Source organism: Amblyraja radiata, chromosome 27 (assembly GCF_010909765.2).
Source record: "Amblyraja radiata isolate CabotCenter1 chromosome 27, sAmbRad1.1.pri, whole genome shotgun sequence".
Taxonomy (NCBI): Eukaryota; Metazoa; Chordata; class Chondrichthyes; order Rajiformes; family Rajidae; genus Amblyraja; species Amblyraja radiata.
The window spans coordinates 13,465,475-13,484,609 of NC_045982.1; the positions used below are offsets into that span (position 1 = coordinate 13,465,475).

General features: G+C 41.8%; 1 protein-coding gene across 2 annotated transcripts in view; it reads right to left on the minus strand.

Annotated features, from left to right (window-relative positions):
• Positions 1–19,135, minus strand: part of clic4 (chloride intracellular channel 4) — a 116,465-nt gene that overhangs the window by 79,953 nt on the left and 17,377 nt on the right. The window lies entirely within an intron of this gene.

Genomic DNA, 19,135 nt, shown 5'->3' on the forward strand with positions numbered 1-19,135 from the left:
TGGGTAGCATTTCCATAGTTGTGCGATTCATAATTGTTTAGTTTTATTGTGACTTTCAGGTAACCCTCAATTGCTCCAATTGATGAATAATATCCTTTTGGTAGGACCCAAGAATGAATTCATCAAAGGGAATTCACCAATTCATCCTCGAATGCTTATGTGATTGCTTAACCAGTACTCAGATATAAACACAGAGAGTGCAATAGGCCCCACTGGTCTCGGAGGAAGGTTGCCTACAGATGCACCATAGAAGCACATTGTCAGATTGCACATCAGCTTGGTTTGGGAACAACTCTGCTTAAGACGGCAAGAACGTTGTGCAGAGAGTAGTAGATATAGCCCAGTCCATCACACAGATCAGGCTTCCCACCATTGATGCCACCAACACTGAATGCTGCCTGGAAAAAGCAGCCAACATAATCAGACTTGTCCCACCTCAGTCATTCCTTCTTCTCCCTGCTCCTGTCGGGCAGAAGATACAAGAGGTTTGAAAGTGCACACCATCAGATTCAGGAGCAGATTATCCCCCTTTGTTATCGGGCATCTGAAGGGTCCTCCCATGAGCTGGTGTACTGTCCTGCCAGTACTAACCCCCCCCCCCCCCCCCCTCCCCCCTCCCCGCCCCCCTCTCATTGACTCCATGCTGCCTCAGGAAAACAGTCAAAATAGTCAAGGACTTTTTTTCACCCTTTCTGTTCTCTCTTCTCCCTTTTTCCACCAGGCAATTGCTTAAAAGCACACCACCAGATTCAGGGACAACTTCTTCCTCGCTGTTAGCAGACTACTGAACGTATAGAGTCATATGGTGTGGAAACAGGCCCTTCAGCGTAACGTTTGCCCACACCAACCAACATGTCCCACCTGCCTGCATTTGGCCCATATCTCTCTAAACCTGTCCTATCCATGTTTCCTCTCCAAATCTTTCTTAAATGTTGCGATAGTACCAGCCTCAACTCAGGCAGCTCGTTCCATACACCCACCACCCTTTGTGGGGTAAAAATACACCTCGGGTTCTTAATAAATCTTTCCCTCCTTACCTATAACCCATGTCCTCAGGTTCTTGATTACCCAACTATGGGCGAGAGACTCTGTGCATCTACCTGATGTATTCCTCTCATAATTTTGTACCCCTCTATAAGATCATCCCTCATCCTCTTGCACTCCATGGAATAGAGTCCTAGCCTGCTCAACTTCTCCCTATGGTTCTGCCATAGAGTCCTGACAACAGTTACTAGAGATAGATACAAACAGCTGGAGTAACTCAGCGGGACAGGCAGCATCTCTGGACAGAAGGAATGGGTGATGTTTCGGGTCGAGACCCTTCTTCAGACTGTCAGGGGAGAGGGATACAGAGATAAGGAAGTGTAAGGTGTGAAAACGAGACAAAGGGGATGGGGAACAAGGAAAATGTGGAATAGATCATTGTTAGCTCGGTGAAGGTAACAACAAAGCAAACAGAGATACAATGTAAATGAGGATAGTCAAACTGGTCGGAGAACTGGGAAGGGGGTATGGATGGAGAGAGAGGGAAAGCAGGGATTACTTGAAGTTAGAGAAGTTAATATTCATACCACTGGGGTGTAAGCTGTCCAAGCCAAATATGAGGTGTTGGTCCTCCAATTTGCACTGGGCCTCACTCTGACAATGGAGGAGGCCCAGGACAGAGAGGTCAGGATGGGGATGGGAATGGGAGGGGGAGTTAAAGTGTTTAGCAACCGGGAGATCAGGTAGGAATTGGCGGATTGAGTGGAGGGATTGCAGAGCCTACGCTTGGTCTTGCAGATATATAGGAGTTACTAGAGAGTTACTGGAAAGTTACTGGAGAGTATTCTGAGGGATAGGATAAATACACATTTAGATGGACAAGGGCTGATTAGGGATAGTCAGCATGGTTTTGTGCTTGGGAGGTTGTGTCTCACAAACCTAAACGAGTTTTTTGATGATGTGTCCATAGATATTAACAACAGTCTAATCCTTGATTAGTTATGCACCAGAAACCAGACAAAAGTAAAATAAGGTGGCAATATTTGTGTTGCATATTTGTAATTACACTGTGAATGCATAATCAATGCAAATGTGATTTGATTAGCATAACCAGTTGACATCCTTCCTATACCGTAAAAACTGCTGTAAAGGGAAACAGCATTCAAACAAATCATTTTGACTCAATATGCAAAGCTGAAATAGATAAATAAAGTATTGCATTCTGAATGCTCCAAAAGAAAAGGTCTGCTAGTTATCAACCAATCTGACAATATAATCAATGGAAACTAAAGCAGTAACAAAACCTTGACTCAGTGTTCATAAAAATGCCGCATTGGCCGAGGAGTGAGAACTATATAACTACAACAACGTGTAAAAGGAAACAGCTTGAGATTTACTTCACGTTTTCAATCACCCCATTTACAATACAAATGTTGAACCCAGATGAAACACCACATTTTGACCACAGCTGGAGTAGTATCATGTTCAATGTGTAGGAAGGAACTGCAAATGCTGGATTAAAACCAAGGATAAACACAAAAAGCTGGAGTAACTCAGCAGGTCAGACAGTCTCGACCCGAAACGTCACCTATTCCTTTTCTCCAGGGATGCTGTCTGACCCTCTGAGTTACTCCAGCTCTTTGTCTCATGTTCAACCATGGACACCAGGATGCAGTTGCAGAGGGTGAACAAGAGATTTGCTGAACTGCTCTTGAGAATGCGTGGATGACAATTATGAAGATGGACCAAAGAAGGTGAGGTTGTTTCTTAAAGGAAGAAAACTATAAAGTACTGGAAATACTCAGCAGCTCACATAGGATATGTGGAGAGAGGCAACTGATGTAACATCTCAGGCTCATCAACATCAATTCTGAACCGAAAAAGAAAACCCACGCGGTCACGGCGAGAACGTACAATCTCCATACAGGCAACATCCGTAGTTGGGATCAAACCCGGGACTCTGGCGCTGCTAGCGCTGTAAGGCAGCAACTCTACCGCTGCTCCACCGTGCCACCTATTCGGGACAAAATGTCCTTTTCCAAATGCCTTTTAATGCCTGTTCAGGACAAAACTGCTGTTTGGGGAAAGAGTTCCACAAATGTAAGAGAAACTGCAAAACTTCCTCAGCTTTTTTTAAAAAATCGAACACAAAATCTGCAGCAAAAAATGTGAACAACTTCCCGCTTTGTTCCAAATTACTGCAAATTAGCATGAACACACAAGTAAATATGCATCTGCTGAATGACTCACAACAACCTAATTGTTCTGGGTATTGCACTCATCTTTTATTCAGTATGCACTCATCTTTTATTCCCCATTTACAACATTTGCCATTTTTTCCTATATTATATATCCTATAGCAACATTGTTGTCATTGTAAGTGCATACTGGCTTTTTTTATAATAGCAGAGTGCTTCCTGTATCCTGGAAGTATAACTTCACATGTTTTGCATTTGCAGTTTCTATTATGTGCAACAAGGAGCTTGCCTGCAGTTTATCATCAAAGAACACATGTCACACATAATTCAACTGTATGACTTTGCTGCCATGTTGTAGTTAGTTGTTAGCACAGCAGAAATAACAGAAGCTCTAAGATGTTGTATATGGGTAAATACACAAAAACAACACAACAAGCTGTTGTAATGTTGCAACAAGCATGTCGAAATGTCATGATTTTTATACGCCCTTTTATTTCAATTTCCACTAGAAACTACCACGGGACAATATGATCATTTAGTCACAGAGTCACACAGCGTGGAAACAGTCCAAACTCCGCTCAACTTATCCATGCCGACCAAGATGCCCCAACAACGCTAGTCACACCTGCCCGTATCCCTCTAAACCTTTTCTATCCATGTCCCTGTCCAAATGCCTTTTAAATGTTGTTATAGTAACTGTCTCAACTAACTCCTCTGGTGGCTCAGTCCATATACCCACAATATATGGTGATCTTTTTTGTAAGATTGCCAAAGCACACATTTATAGATTCCAAAAGGTCCGCACACTTTATCATGGAATAGTCACAAGTAACTTGGCATGACACCTGAACTCCAATCATTAGAAATGATAACCAAGTAGTCTAAAGCTATTGATGCTATTGAGCCAGGCAGACTGGCTATGGAACGGGGGAAAAACACACTGTTGGAGGAACTCAGTGGGTCAAGCAGCATCTGTGGAGGCAGAGGGCTAATCACTGTTTCGGGTCAATTTGCTGGATCAGTACTCCTCATCTGCTCAGAATTGGAGGTTACATTGTGACTCGGTATTTTGGATTCCAGACTAAAATATTAATATATTTATTTGCACAATAAAATTGTGTGCACGTAAATAGATTTATTTATTGCTCATATTTATGTCGCTCTTCTAGGGAGATGCTAACTGCATTTCGTTGTCTCCGTACTGTACACTGCACAATGACAATAAAGTTGAATCTGAATCTGAATCTAAAATTAAATCTAATTGTTCATGCCCACAAGATGATCTGAATACATCTTAACTATTCTGATTACCAGTCATTAATATCCAGAAGGAATCTTGCTGTGCTGAAATCAGAACAATATTTCACCCGAGATCTTAGTATACGGGGCGATCGCTGGCCAGCACGGACTCGGTGAACTGAAGGGACTGTTTCCGTGCTGTATCTATAAAGACTTGCTTTTATTTCTTCTGTTCTTTTTATAAGGCTAAACCTTTTTGAGAAAAAGTCATTTCGCTCGCAAGATTGTGTTTAAATAAATATATATTTTGTTTTTTCTGATAATCCAAATCGTGGGCATTCTGCAAAGATCACCAATATCAGAATGATGTTTTGTTTTTACTTAACATTAGTCCCAGAATTCTCGTTAGATTAAAAGTAATTGTTAGACTAAGATGTTTGTAGTTCTCAGGACTTGTTTGTAGTTCTCAGGATGTTTGTAGTTCTCAGAGTCACACAGCACAGAGCCTTTCAGCTTAACCTGTCCCTGCTGATGTAGATGCCTGATCGACACTAGTCCCACCTTGCCTGCATTTGGTCCATATCCCTCTAAACACTATCCTACACACTGGGAACAATTCACAATTTTACCTAAGCCAATTAACCTACAAACCTGTGCATCTTTGAAGTGTGGTAGGAAACCAATGCACCCAGAGAAAATCCACGCGGGCTACAGGTGGAATGTACAAACTCCATACAGACAGCACTCATTGTCCGGATCGCCCAGGTCTATGGCACTATAAGGCAGCAAATCTACCGTTGCGCCACTGTGCTGCCCCTCATGCACTTCATCGACCTTCTCTACCCTACCCTACCTTGACTGTTGTTAATAACCGAGCTAACAAAGCCCTCGGGGGTAAAGAATTTCAAAGATTTATAGTCCAAATAATCTAAGGCTATGCCTCAAGGCTCCAGAATCTCCGGGTCTCAAGAAACAACCTTTCAGCATCTACTTTGCCAATTATCTATCAGTAATGAAACTGAAAATTGCACTGTAAGTTACTTAGTGCACTGGGAGTCCCAATGAGATTCCTCACATCATTTTGCTAATTATTTTTATTGAACATTATCATAGCGAAGTACAGATTACATGTGAAACTTAGTTATTAATTTTATTACTGAAAATAACCAAAATGCATGCTCCAATGTGATAACATTTAAGAGGTTTTTCTTGCTAGATAAAGGCACTAGATATATGTGACCAGTGCTTTAAAGGAAATCAGCATCATAATCTGCTCAGTATTACAAGTCACAGTCAGCAATACTGTTTCAACTTAAAGCACCAGCTTTATTTTATAGACCCGCAGCACCAAAGATATGTGTTTTAAAAGTGGCTATTGTAATAGACACAAACCTGACCCAAACTACTAATTTGTACAATGTCACATTTAAAATTTTTTTTTTTTAAATCAAAAATCCAATAATGTGGTTAATGGCACAAAGTTCAAGTACGCACTAGAAATGTTTCTGGAAAGTCTGAAAAGATCTTCCTCTATTTTCTTATTGCACTTACAATACAACCAAAAATTATACAATTTAATATTTGCTTCTGCATGTTATAGTACTTTGGATTAGCAAAATATGCTACATTTATGAGTAAGTGAACAAAAATGCTATCATCTCAGGGGAAAGGACCGCAGGCAATCAAATAACCCTTCAGGTTAAAAGATACAAGGGGTGATTTTGAGATTATGTGGCTAGCTGGAGTTTGAGGAATTGAGGGTTGGAGAACTCTACCATAAATGTAACTCAGTATCCAACTAATGCTTCCACCAAGCAGAACATTGAACTGGGAGCACAGAATTAGCAGAAAGATAATGAGGCAGGGGCTACAACATTTAAAAAACATTTGGACAGGTACAAGGATAGGACAGGTTTAGAGGGATATGGGCCAAATGCAGGCAAGGTGGGACTAGTGTAGATAAGGCATCTACATCAGCAGGGACAAGTTAAGCCGAAAGGCTCTTTGCTGTGTGACTCTATGACTCTAAGTCCTGAGAACTACAAACAATGTAAAGCTTTGCATTGTCTACACAGCGACAACAAACAGATCTCTGCTTATTTGGTATTCCCTTTCTATTGGATTCAGATTTATATTTTGTGTAGGCATGGTTTGCTGTCAAACTTCTTCCTTCTTCCAATGCCGTGAGACTTCATGGGGTGTGAAGTCAATGTGGATGAATTTCGGCCTCTCCCCCCTTCACCAGTAAAACAATGTAGTCCTCTCGGGTCTGTCCCACAGGGACATTCACAGGGATTCCATGCTGGCATCTGACATGTTCTGTATAATTCATAGAGTACACATATCTAATTTTGCTTGACAAGTCTGTGGAAAAGTACTCCTTAGTTTAACATCAGTCTTCATCAGATGATTAACATCAGTTGATTAAGATGAAGAATTTGCTAGTTGGCAGAACTGGAAACAACTTCTCCTTGCACAGATCTTGTATCGTTGAGTGTCTGATGTTGAGTGTCTGTCTGTACACTTTCAAAGATAGATACAAAGTGCTGGAGTAACTCAGCAGGTCAGGGAGCACCTCTGGAGAAAAGGGATGCCATTCGGCCCTTCGAGCCTGCACCGCCATTCAATATGATCATGGCTGATCATCCAACTCAGTATCCTGTACCTACCTTCTCTCCATACCCCCTGATCCCTTTAGCCACAAGGGCCACATCTAACTCCCTCTTAAATATAGCCAATGAACTGGCCTCAACTACCTTCTGTGGCAGAGAATTCCAGAGATTCACCACTCTCTGTGTGAAAAATGTTTTCCTCATCTCGGTCCTAAAAGATTTCCCCCTTATCCTTAAACTGTGACCCCTTGTTCTGGACTTCCCCAACATCAGGAACAATCTTCCTGCATCTAGCCTGTCCAACCCCTTAAGAATTTTGTAAGTTTCTATAAGATCCCCCCTCAATTTTCTAAATTCTAGATGCTGCCTGAGCCATTGAGGTACTCCAGCACGGTGTCTGTCCTTGGTATAAACCAGCATCTGCAGTTCTTTGTCTCCAATTATGTTGCAACACAGCTGCTTTAATACACCAGGATGGCTTGCTGGGCATTGCAAGAACTATTAAGAGTCAACCACACTGTTATTTGTTTAGAGCAGCAGGCAGGCTGGACAGGGCAATGATGGGCATTCTCCTTCCTAGAAAAACATTAATGAACTAGATGAGATTTTATGGCAGTCTGCTGGTTTCATTCTCATTTACTGAGATTATTTTTCTTAATTTCCAATTAATTTAATTTAAATGCCCTGAATGCCATGATGGAACTTAATTATGCATTACATATAAATATTGATGAGTTCATTATTTTTCTTAAAATAATTACCATCAGAAATAATGAAGGCAATTAATCAGATAAAAATTGTTATTTCCTATTTACTGAATATGGAGTTCTAAGGCTGGTTATTGTCATATTGTCATATTGTCATATTGTCATATTGTCATATTGTCATCAGTGTGTATAGGCAGTTTAGATAATACTTTGGCATTGGGCTTGGCTTTCTTGGTTGAGTGCTTATCCTGGTGTTATAGCCCAAGTACTTTGTGTTTTAACAGTAAATTATCATTTAAAAAACTTCTTTATGTTGCACCTTTTAATCAAAAGGCAGGCGTTGAAACATTGAGAAAGATAATCTGCTTTTCATCCAGAAAATAAACCTATTGAGCTCTCTCGAAATCATCAAAGAAATATGATCTGCTGCTAAATACATGAAAGGTTTGTGGCGGGCCGTGTGGGTTGTGAAATTATGACAGGTTCCTCTCTGCCAAGTTTCAGAACTTCAAAAGGAATACCGTTTGCTCCCGTGGCCTTGTGTCTCAATTGCAAGATGTTATTTTCTTCGTTTTGGGTGGGAGCAGAGTTGCTCTGGATAGTTTGCTATGGGATGGAGCCATGGGTGCTCATCCTAAGGACTGAGCTATGGCTGAGGATTTTTCAATCTGCTCCTTCCATCCTTTTCCAAGTGCCTCAGTGAGCTTGATAAGCTCTTTGGCATTCCTGGATCTCTCTGGGATTCACCCTTGGATTTTTGTGCTATGCATGGCTTTGAATGAATTGGAGATCTATGTGTTAGGTTTATTGCTGGCCAATAGTGCTCTTTCCACTCATCATCTGTCCTTATATCATGTGTGTTTTGTTCAATCTTGCCATGCAGATGCCTACAGACCTGTTATTTTATCCCATAGTTATGGGTGAGTTTACAATCCAAGAACGCCCCATTTATGCTGTTAATTAGCTCTTGGTCATTGTCATCAAAGCAGTCATGGTGGTTTCTGGTAGAGAAACCAAAATTCATTTCAAGGCTGCTAATGATGTTTGATTTCAGGGCAGTCCTGATTATTCTGTGTCTCCTATCTTTTGGGTTCAGTCTTTGAAGCACTTTCTTTGAAGGGACCATGACTCATGAGGCAATCAGCATTGATTGTCCAACAGCATTATCTCCTGAGCTGGGGAGGATGTGGTGATGATTGTAGTGCTTGTTAGAGTGTGCTGAAGGGACTTGACACTTTGACTTATCCTATCCGGCGATTCAATGACAAGCTAAACTAATTATTTCTTGAAGGCAACGTTTGCCCAATGAAGACAGTGCTTTGTTTCTGGTTTGTCCTTCCAAAAGCTGCGCCATTGCCTTGCTCTTAGACCTGGACACCACCATCAATTAGCCCCACCTTCCAGCCTGACCTAGTGCTGTGAACTTCAGTCAGGGTGCCACATAGCATGGAAAGAAGAGAACCCATACTGAGGGAACTAGGGGGTTAGGTGACAGGATGCACCAGAGTAGGGGAGGACTATCAGGAATGGAGGGAGGAGGTCCGAGGGAGGGTTGGAGCAGGTTAGGAGAGGAGGGGGACACAGTAAAGGAAGAGATTCAGGTCAGAAAAGTGAAACGGCGGTAGACATCCAGAAGTTGGTGTGTGAGTGGGGAGACGAGGTGGTGGCAATGAACAAGGCTGTGTGTGTGTGTGTGTGTGTGTGTGTGTGTGTGTGTGTGTGTGTGTGTGTGTGTGTGTGTGTGTGTGTGTGTGTGTGTGTGTGTGTGTGTGTGTGTGTGTGTGCGTGCGTGTGTGAAAGCATCAGTGTCTGTATCTGTGTGGGATGTGCATATCTGTGTCGGAGCGAGTGTGCATGCGTTTGCGCATGCATGTACAACAGTGTCTGCATATCATGGGGTCGATGTATTTGAGTGTGTGTGCACACATGTATGTCGGTGCGCAGGCATGTGCATCAGTGTCTGTGCATTTGTGCAAGAGTGCTCATGTGCACAAACCATTGTCCACTCCATGTGACAACTGGTGTGAAATGGCTTCCCCCTGTTTAAGGAAATCCATAACCTACCATGCCATGGTCACAGTGGGCAGCTCCACCAGTGACAGACTTGAATGTCACTGTTGCCATTGCCCAAGATGTCAGAGACTTTGCTCCCTGTATTACTTCTGGATGCACACAGCTTGATACTCCTCTCCCTCCCTGCTGCAATCACTTGGTGTCCATGCTCCTGACTGTCAGAGATAAGCTGACACAACACGGGATCGATTCAAATCTCAGACCATTGGGGCCGAGGAGCTCAGCTGCTCCCTGCAGAAAAATGACGAGCCAGCAGTGAATATCCCCTCTGAATACCTTTAACAGGAAATAGAGATTACATAGCAGTGCAATATCACAATGTGGGTACCATCTAACTATTATTTAAAGCCAGTGCGTGAATATTTTAAACTTCACAGAACGGGGTGTAATCTAATGAGCAACAGACACCTGCCCACTGACCTGTCATAACCAAGACCATGCCCTGAATCACAAAAGCGCAGCTTCAACTAATCTCGTTAAACAAAGGCACCAGATCTTTTGAATTAATAATGCACGTTCACCTAGTAACACGCGAGGAGACATGTGTACACATCCACACAATGAGCCGGAATTGTTTGTGCTTTTTCAATTATCAGCTATTGGAATGATTAAATATTTGCTTCAGGATGCACGGATATCACACCATCAATTAGAGCACCTGAGGTAAAGAGCTGCAGATGCACTGTCACCATAGCAAATTAAAAGGGTTTGTGTGCACAGACACAGATAATGGAGCAATCAATGACAATAATCTCCCACTGCCAGAGATCTCAAGAAAGAAATGACTTTTCTAATGTAAATAAAAATGAGGGTGAAAAGAAAAAAGATACTTCAATGAGTCTTCCACTACAACAAAACTCACAAGGGATCAACAATGGGCGGCACAGTGAATGAGCTCATAAGGTCATAAGGAATACGAGTGGAATTAGGCTATTCGGCCCATCAAGTCTACTCTTGAAGAGCATTAATGTGGATAAATTACCACGGCACGATGGCATCTATCCCAGGTTCATAAAGCCATAAGTGTTAGGAGCAGAATTAGGCCATTTGGCCCATCAAGTCTTCTCCACCATTCAATCATGGTTGATCGATCTCCCCCTCCTAACACCATTCACTTGCCTTCTCCCAATTACCTCTGACACCTGTACTAATCAAGAAAGCCCTAACAGCCGCCTCACAGCTCTAGTGATCCAGTTCAATCCTAACCTCTGGGTCCTAAACTCTGTTTGTACAAATCTGTAAGAGGTTTGCACATGTAAGCAGTTTGTGGGCTATAGGTTTCCTCTGGATTCTCGTTTCCTCCCATACCCCAGACACATGCAGCTTGATACGTCAAATGGCCACTGTAAATTGACCCTTAAGTGTGGATGAATGGTTGGATGTGGCGAAGTTGGCAGGAATGTGGGGAGGATAGGCTACAGGACAAATTAATTTGGGTATGTAATTGTTCTGCGAGCTGCCATAGACTTGACAAATCGAATAGCCTCCTTCTATGTTGTAAGGCAACGTGGAAATATAAGCTTGAACTACAAGCTCTGGGGTTCAACTCCCAGGGCTGTGCGGAGTTAACTCATTGAGTAATCACTCCCTCATTTTTCACTCCCTCATTAACAAGACTAAAATGGCCAGGTTGTGAGAGCCATGTGCTAGGAAACAATTCATGACAGAAGTGTGTTTGGACATGAGGTGATGAGAGGAACAAAGGGCTCAGCAATGATTCACAACATAAATATAGTCTACTTAGAGCCTGTATCTGCTTACTTGGGCAATAACAGTGTTCACGTAACCAAGAGGTCCCTCTACTTCAGCTGGTGTTGAGGAGCTGACATTGGAGAGGGTCTAGAGGAGGTTTACGATAATTATCACAGGAATTTGGGTAACGTATAACGAGTGTTTGACGGCTCTGGGCCTGTACTCACTGGAGTTTAGAAGAATGAGGAGAGATCTCATTGAAACCTACCGAATAATGGAAAGCCTGGATAGAATGGATGTGGAGAGGACGTTTCAACTAGTGGGAGAGTCTAGGACCAGAGAGCACAGCCCTAGAATAAAAGGATGTACCTTCAGGAAGAGGATTGAGGAAGAATTTATTTATCCAGAGGGTGGTGAATCTGTGGAATTAATTGCCACATATGGCTGTGGAGGCCGTCTTTGGATATTTTTAAAACGGAGAATGACAGGTTCTTGATTAGTAAGGGTGTCAAAGGTTACAGGGAGAAGACAGGGGAATGGGGTCAAGAGGGAATGATAGATCAGGCATGAATGGATGGCGGAGTAGACTCGATGGGCTGAATGACGTAACTCTGCTCCTATGACATGAACACAAACTTATGAAAGAATAAGGTCATATTTCCTGACCTTTCTATTGTATACCTTCCCGTAACATCCTTCTCTGAGCTATAAAAGTTATTTTGCTTGTGCATAGGTTAATTGGTTTCAAAAAGCTGAACAATAATAGCCGTCTGGATCATGCCCAGAGCAATATCTAAGTCATTGTCACCAGATCAGCTTGCGATGAATTTCCACTGGAATAAAATCAGCTGCTAGTCATTTACAAATGAGCCAAAATCAATCTCGTTTCTGGCACTGAATGAGCACAGGTGGGGTTTCTGGGCATACCAGACACAACTCGCGTGAGACTGAGGCACCACTGTAAATTAGAGTCCACACATATCGCACACATCCCAAGAGATGCTGGTGAAAAGAAAGGCCACATTGCTCCGATACAAACAACACAAACATAAGCAAATGTGTTGATAATCAGGCTGAACAGAGGCAGCAAAACTTTTCTTGACATCACCTTTTATAATTTCGGCCTCAAATGAAGACACCACATCATTCACTGATGACTTTAAATTTGACTGTTACATTTATGAACGCCTCATTTTCACTCTCACCTCCTACCCCTCATAATAAGAGGCAGATAATAATTTTTTTAAAACAGGTGCTGGAAATCTGAAGTAAACATGCAGAAAATAACGGAAAAAAATCACTGTGGCAGCCAGCATCTGTGGAAAGAGTTATCATTTGATGAAGGGTGATGGACCCAAAACATTGACTGTTTCCCTTTTCACAGATACTGACTGACCTGCTGGGTTTTTCCAGCATTTTCTGTTTTTTATGCAAGAGAAATGATCAACAGCTCCAGACTTCACCTGATCTTACAGAAGGTATTAACGTTTTGTGGTCCATTAATGATTTAACCATCACCCACTTCACACTCTAGATCTGAGAAGTGATGGGATCAGCAGTGAAATAGTACCGAGTATTTCTAAAGTAATTAGATGCTTCAGAAGGTGACTGACGACCAACGCCACTGTTAAACAGCTCTCCCTTTGGGCACTGAATTGCATCAATGTGTCATCCATTTTGTAATCAATATTTATTGAAAGAACTCACTGATATTTTTTTTAATTGATTGGAATACATAAATGTCACAAGAGTGGAAATTTATCTCCAAAAGAGCTTGTTCCAAATATGTTTTTTTTCCTTATGCCAATTGATAAACATCCCACAACACTAAAGAATTAAGATTTAAATGCTGTCACATAATGCAGCTAGAATTTTCTTCAGCCATAAATGACAAGATGATGAAATTGCCATCTGTTTTAAATCTGCTTCCAAAAAAAGGTTGAATTCACAAGCACCGGTGATGTCGTACTAAATTAAGCTGGTTAACCTCAGAGCAGTCCATAATAGTTTCTTGTTATATCCCACTTGAAAGAGGCGCCCATTTTTGTAACGTGTGTAAAGGTTTACGCCCTAATATTTCAACATAAATCAGGAAACCTAAAATATGCCAGTTTATCTTGACTTGCGTGCAGTTTCTAACAGGCATACGACAGTGCCCTCTTTAAGCTGTGTTGCCATAGATGGAAACTTGGAAGCAGGGGCACTTTTTATGGCAATAGCAATGCCATAGTTAAAGTGAAGGTTTAAATTCTATTGACAGACGCCAGGACAAAATAAGCTTCAGATCTCTGTTTTGGAATAACAATGAAAGTGAATTAATTTATAGAATCGCAGAATCGCAGACATTTCCTGTGCAGAATTAGGCCATTCGACCTTGTAAAGGCCACGATGGACAGGAGGAACACACATTGGAATGTAACAGTATGGGAAATGAGAGCTGCTAAAATTTCTGCTTAACTATGTTTTCAAATATTTAATTGGACACATTTTTAGCATCTATATTTGCCCACTTGGTGGAAATGAATGTACTTTTGCGATGCTGTTTTGCTGAATGGCTCAGTGGCGCAGCTGGTTCGATCCTGACCTCGGGTGAGGGAGAGATAGATCAGCCATGATTGAATGGCATAGTAGAGTTGATGGGCCGAATGGCCTGATTCTACTCCTATTCCTTATGACATGACTAAATGTTATACCCTTTACCTTTATCTGTACACGGTGGACAGCTTGATTGTAATCACATACAGGCTTTTCACTGACTGGATAGCACACGACAAAAAAGGATAGCAAATGTACTTCTCTAAAACCAATATCTTCAGGTGAGATGGGAAAGATTTAATAGGAAACTGAAGGGGCAACGTCGCCCATGCAAAGGGTGGTGGGGATATGGAATGAGCTGCCGGAGGAGGTAGTTGAGGCAGGTACCATAATAAAATTTTAAGAACACTCGGACATGTACATGGGTAGTAAAGTGTTTGAGGTATATGGGCCAAATGTAGGCAGTAGGACTCATGTAGATGGGCATCTTGGAGCAAGATGGGCTGAAGTGGCTGTTTCTGTGCTGTATGACCCTATCTTCAATCGAATTCAGCATCTATAAAACAACTTTTCTTTAGCAATTGTGTCTTATAAAAACTATCATGATACTAGGATAGAAAAAAAAGGTGTGGATACTTCTGCTTACTGTATATGTTCAATCAAATGTTTTAATGGATTATTCTCTCAGATGCAGACATACTGTCGCCTAGGCTCTCCAATCAATAAAGAAGATTTAAGCGGTGCTATCTGTAGTGTATTTGTAAAACCATGTTTAATGTCTTGAATATAAATCATAGATATCTTTACTAATATTGACGTTCACCCTACTGTTTTGAATTAGAGGGCACCAAAGATATAAGAAGCTAAATGTTAGACTTCCTGACTGTGTGGAATCAGTTAGCCTGATGAAAAAAAACTGCAGTGTTTTATTGATGTTTAAATATAAAGCTACTGCTACTGTACTTTGAATGCAATTTTTCATCCTGGTGTGAATCTATACAACAGTTTGGAAAGTTTTTATTGAGTGCACATATATTTAGTGCTCATATATTTAGTGCTTGCAGTGTTGATAACATTCCTTTTAACAAAAATAATAATAATAATAATAATGGATGGGATTTATATAGCGCCTTTCTAATACTCAAGGCGCTTTACATCGCATTATTCATTCACTCCTCAGTCACACTCGGTGGTGGTAAGCTACTTCTGTAGCCACAGCTGCCCTGGGGCAGACTGACGGAAGCGTGGCTGCCAATCTGCGCCTACGGCCCCTCCGACCACCACCAATCACTCACACACATTCACACACAGGCAAAGGTGGGTGAAGTGTCTTGCCCAAGGACACAACGACAGTATGCACTCCAAGCGGGATTCGAACCGGCTACCTTCCGGTTGCCAGCCGAACACTTAGCCCATTGTGCCATCTGTCGTCCCGATACAATACAATACAATTTTATTTGTCATTTGAACCTCGTTGAGGTCCAAATGAAATGTTGTTTCTGCAGTCATACATACAAAAAGAACCAAGACACAACACAATTTACACAGACATCCATCACAGCGCATCTCCTCCTCGCTGTGATGGAAGGCAAAAAACGTATCTGATGAACAGGATTTCTGTAATCTATGTCAGAAATGCTTAAGATTCTTAATGACGTGAATAAGAAATGTGATACGTTATTGGAAGTGATCATAGAGTCATAGATCATCTTTATTTTAGCTCCTTACATATTGTTAAATGTAAATACTGGGCTTCAACCCCTATTGAGAAATAAACAGAGCCTAACACTCAAAGTGAAGCCAATTTAGTGTATCCTTATGTTCATACTCCACACATCTTCTTCTCAATTACAATAAAGCTTCACAAAGAAATACGTCACCAAAAAGAAGGTGGAAATTCATCAGCAGAGTTGCTGCCTCACAGCGCCGGAGTTACCGATTCGATCCCGACTACAGTTGCTGCCTGTACAGAGTTTGTAAGTTCTCCGCGTGACCGTGTGAGTTTCCTCCCACATTCCAAAGACGTGCAGGTTTAATTGGCTTCTGTAAATTGTCCCTGGTGTGTAGGATAGAACTAGTGTACAGGTGATTGTTGGTCGGCGCGGACTTGGTGGGCCAAAGGGATTGTTTCTACACTGTAGCTCTAAAATGTTAAATAAAACTTTCAGCTAATAGACCAAAGAACTGAGCAGGTTTTTGACAGCAGGGAGGAAGTAGAAAAATGCAAAAATCCAGTCCAGGTCGTACAAGACATGGTTGGATCATTCTTGTCCCTTCCCTACAATTTCAGGAAGAAGAATTCACCATCATCTGGTCTTTGCTTTCTTAGAGCAAAACCTTTGATGGTCTAAAGATGGCATTGAAACAGTGTCAAGCCAGGACTGCCTTAAACTGGTGACTCTTACGAAGAAATCACTGATCTCAGCAACATAGCATCCCAGGGGCTTTGATGAGAATCTAGAAATCAATTTGCGAGAAGCATGCTTTGGTGATGGCTACACTGGGGAAAGTGCTGAAAAGCTGAGAAAGCTATGGAGGTGGGAAAATGGGTTTTGAAGTAGACTATAGAGTTCAGTTTGAGGCCATGAAGTGTACTGACAAGCTGGGAAGAAGCTGAGCAGCTGGATGTCATTACGACTGAGAGACAAATACTGTAAATGCTGGTGCGAGCCAAGGTTGCTGGCTGTAGCCTCTCCTCTACACAAAGTTAACCTGGTTCATTTGGTGGTATTTTGCCTCCGAGTCAAAAGTTTGACAGTCTGGATCCTATTACAGATTACATACAGTCCAATTTGATATGTTTGTTCAGAAGCTCAGCATTGATGGAGATGCCATTTATTAGATGTAAAGGACCAGTGTGTCCACTCAAATGGATTCAACCAGGTCCATGGCCGTCAAAATGTTCTCCTGTCCAGGGCAATCAGTCCACGGCAGAGTTCCTGAGTCCCAAAATCGTCCCCAAATCCCCATCAATAATACAGATTTGATTATTCATTTATTTGCTGAACGTGGGATCTTCATCGAACATAGAAAAATACAGAAGTTGGCACAAAGCACTGGACTAGCTCAGCGGGCTACGCAATGTCCCTGGAGAAAAAGTTTAGGGTCAAAACCAACCATCAGTCTGCAGACCACATAGACAGCACCCAGTCTGAAGAAGGGTTCCGACCCAAAACATCACCCATATGTTTTCTCCAGGAATGCCATCTGACTTGCTGAGTTACTCTAGCACTTTGTGTCTATCATCAGTATAAACCAGCATCTGCAGTTCCTTTCTACACATAGAAAAGTACAGCACAGCAACAGACCCTTCAGCCCACGATGTCTGTGCCAAACAGGGTGCCACGATAAACTAAATCTCATTCTCTGTCCCTGAACTTCCTATCAACACTTTTTCTGCAACTGCACTACAATGGCCTGAATTTGCCCATATCCTTGTCTTCACAATCACTAAATATACTGTGTTAGTGATAAGGTGCAACAAAAAAACTAGTTCTTAACTAAGTGGAAATCAATATACTGAAGATGTCGGAAACCTAAAACCAAAACAGAAAATGTTGGAGATACCCAGGAGATCAGGCAGCATTGTGGAAAGAGGGAGGGAGAGCTAATGTCTCAGGTCAAAGTTCCTTCATCAGAATTGGTGAAAAATCTTTGATCTGAAACATGCAATGTGTTTGCTTCCCACAGCTGCTGTCTGACCTTTAGTTTAGTTTGGAGATACAGCATGAAACAGGTTATTCAGCCCACCAAGTCCATACCAACCATGGATCACCCGTACACTAGTTCTGTATTATCCCACTTTCATATCCCACACACAAGGGGCAATATACAGAAGGTACACAAAATTGCTGGGGAAACTCAGCGGGTGCAGCAGCATCTATGGAGCGAAGGAAATAGGCGACGTTTCGGGCCGAAACCCTTCTTCAGACCCGGCAATATACAGAAGCTAATTAAACTACAAACCAGGTATTTGGAATGTGGGAGGAAACCCATGCAGTCACAGGCAGAAGGTGCAAACTCCACACAGACAGCACCCAAGATCAGGATCAAACTCTCTGGCACTGTGTGGCAGCAGTTCTACTGCTGCACCAATCAGTTGAGTGTTTCCAATATTTGTTGTAATTATATCAATACTTAAGATTTTCAATAATGGCAATCTCACTGGCAAGCCCAAATGATGCATTGTTAATACTCGTAAATACATATTTTCCAAAAAATAGTGGACAGAAACAAAGAGCAAGCGTGCCTAAACTTCCCTTCCCTTGCCATCCCTAGTGACACAACGACAACTGAAATGTCTGTTAGCCCCATATAAGCTGAGATCTACATACACAGCCCGGCCCCCATAGACTCTATGACTCAGTTCAATGTCCAGACGCTGTACTTAATCATTCTAGTGTTTCAATAAGATGCCTGTTGCCCGGGCAAATTACTTCCCAGAAAACATGACAAAGAGCTTACGTGATTAAGTTCTTCCAAAATAAAAATTAAAAAAATTAATGAAACGCAGGCCAAATGCCTTGCTGTTCTATCATGCCCTTCCATAAATGATAGTGATGGTTGCTTGTGAGCAATGCATTTAATCTCACTGTTTATAAACCACACCCAAAGATTTTTCACAGGCAATATTGATATTAACATAATTCTTTGATAGCACAATAAAATCTGAAATCACAGCTGTGTGTACAGTAGTGGGTGACTGAGATCAGAGCATTTTCTGAAGGCTGAGTTAATGATTTTATGCATGTTCAAAAAGTGCTTTCATTGATTTAACGTTATCACTCTCAGCTAGAAGGGTGCATCTTCCATCGATCCCAGCTGACGAGATAGAGTTTAGGGGAAAGCGCCAATTCTAATCAACCAGGTACAGATTTAGCGCCACAGTCCATCTGCAAAGCCACTTCTTGAAGAAACAAGTTCTTGAAGAAACAGCACTTGGATCACTCTCTCAACACAATGAGTTTTGCCAGCACAACTTCTACACAAAGAGCAACGATTCTGCGGGAACAGTCAATGCGTTCCATATAACTGGTTCGCGATGATTTGGCTGACAGCCATGAATAAAATTCATTAAAATGTTTACTGACCCATA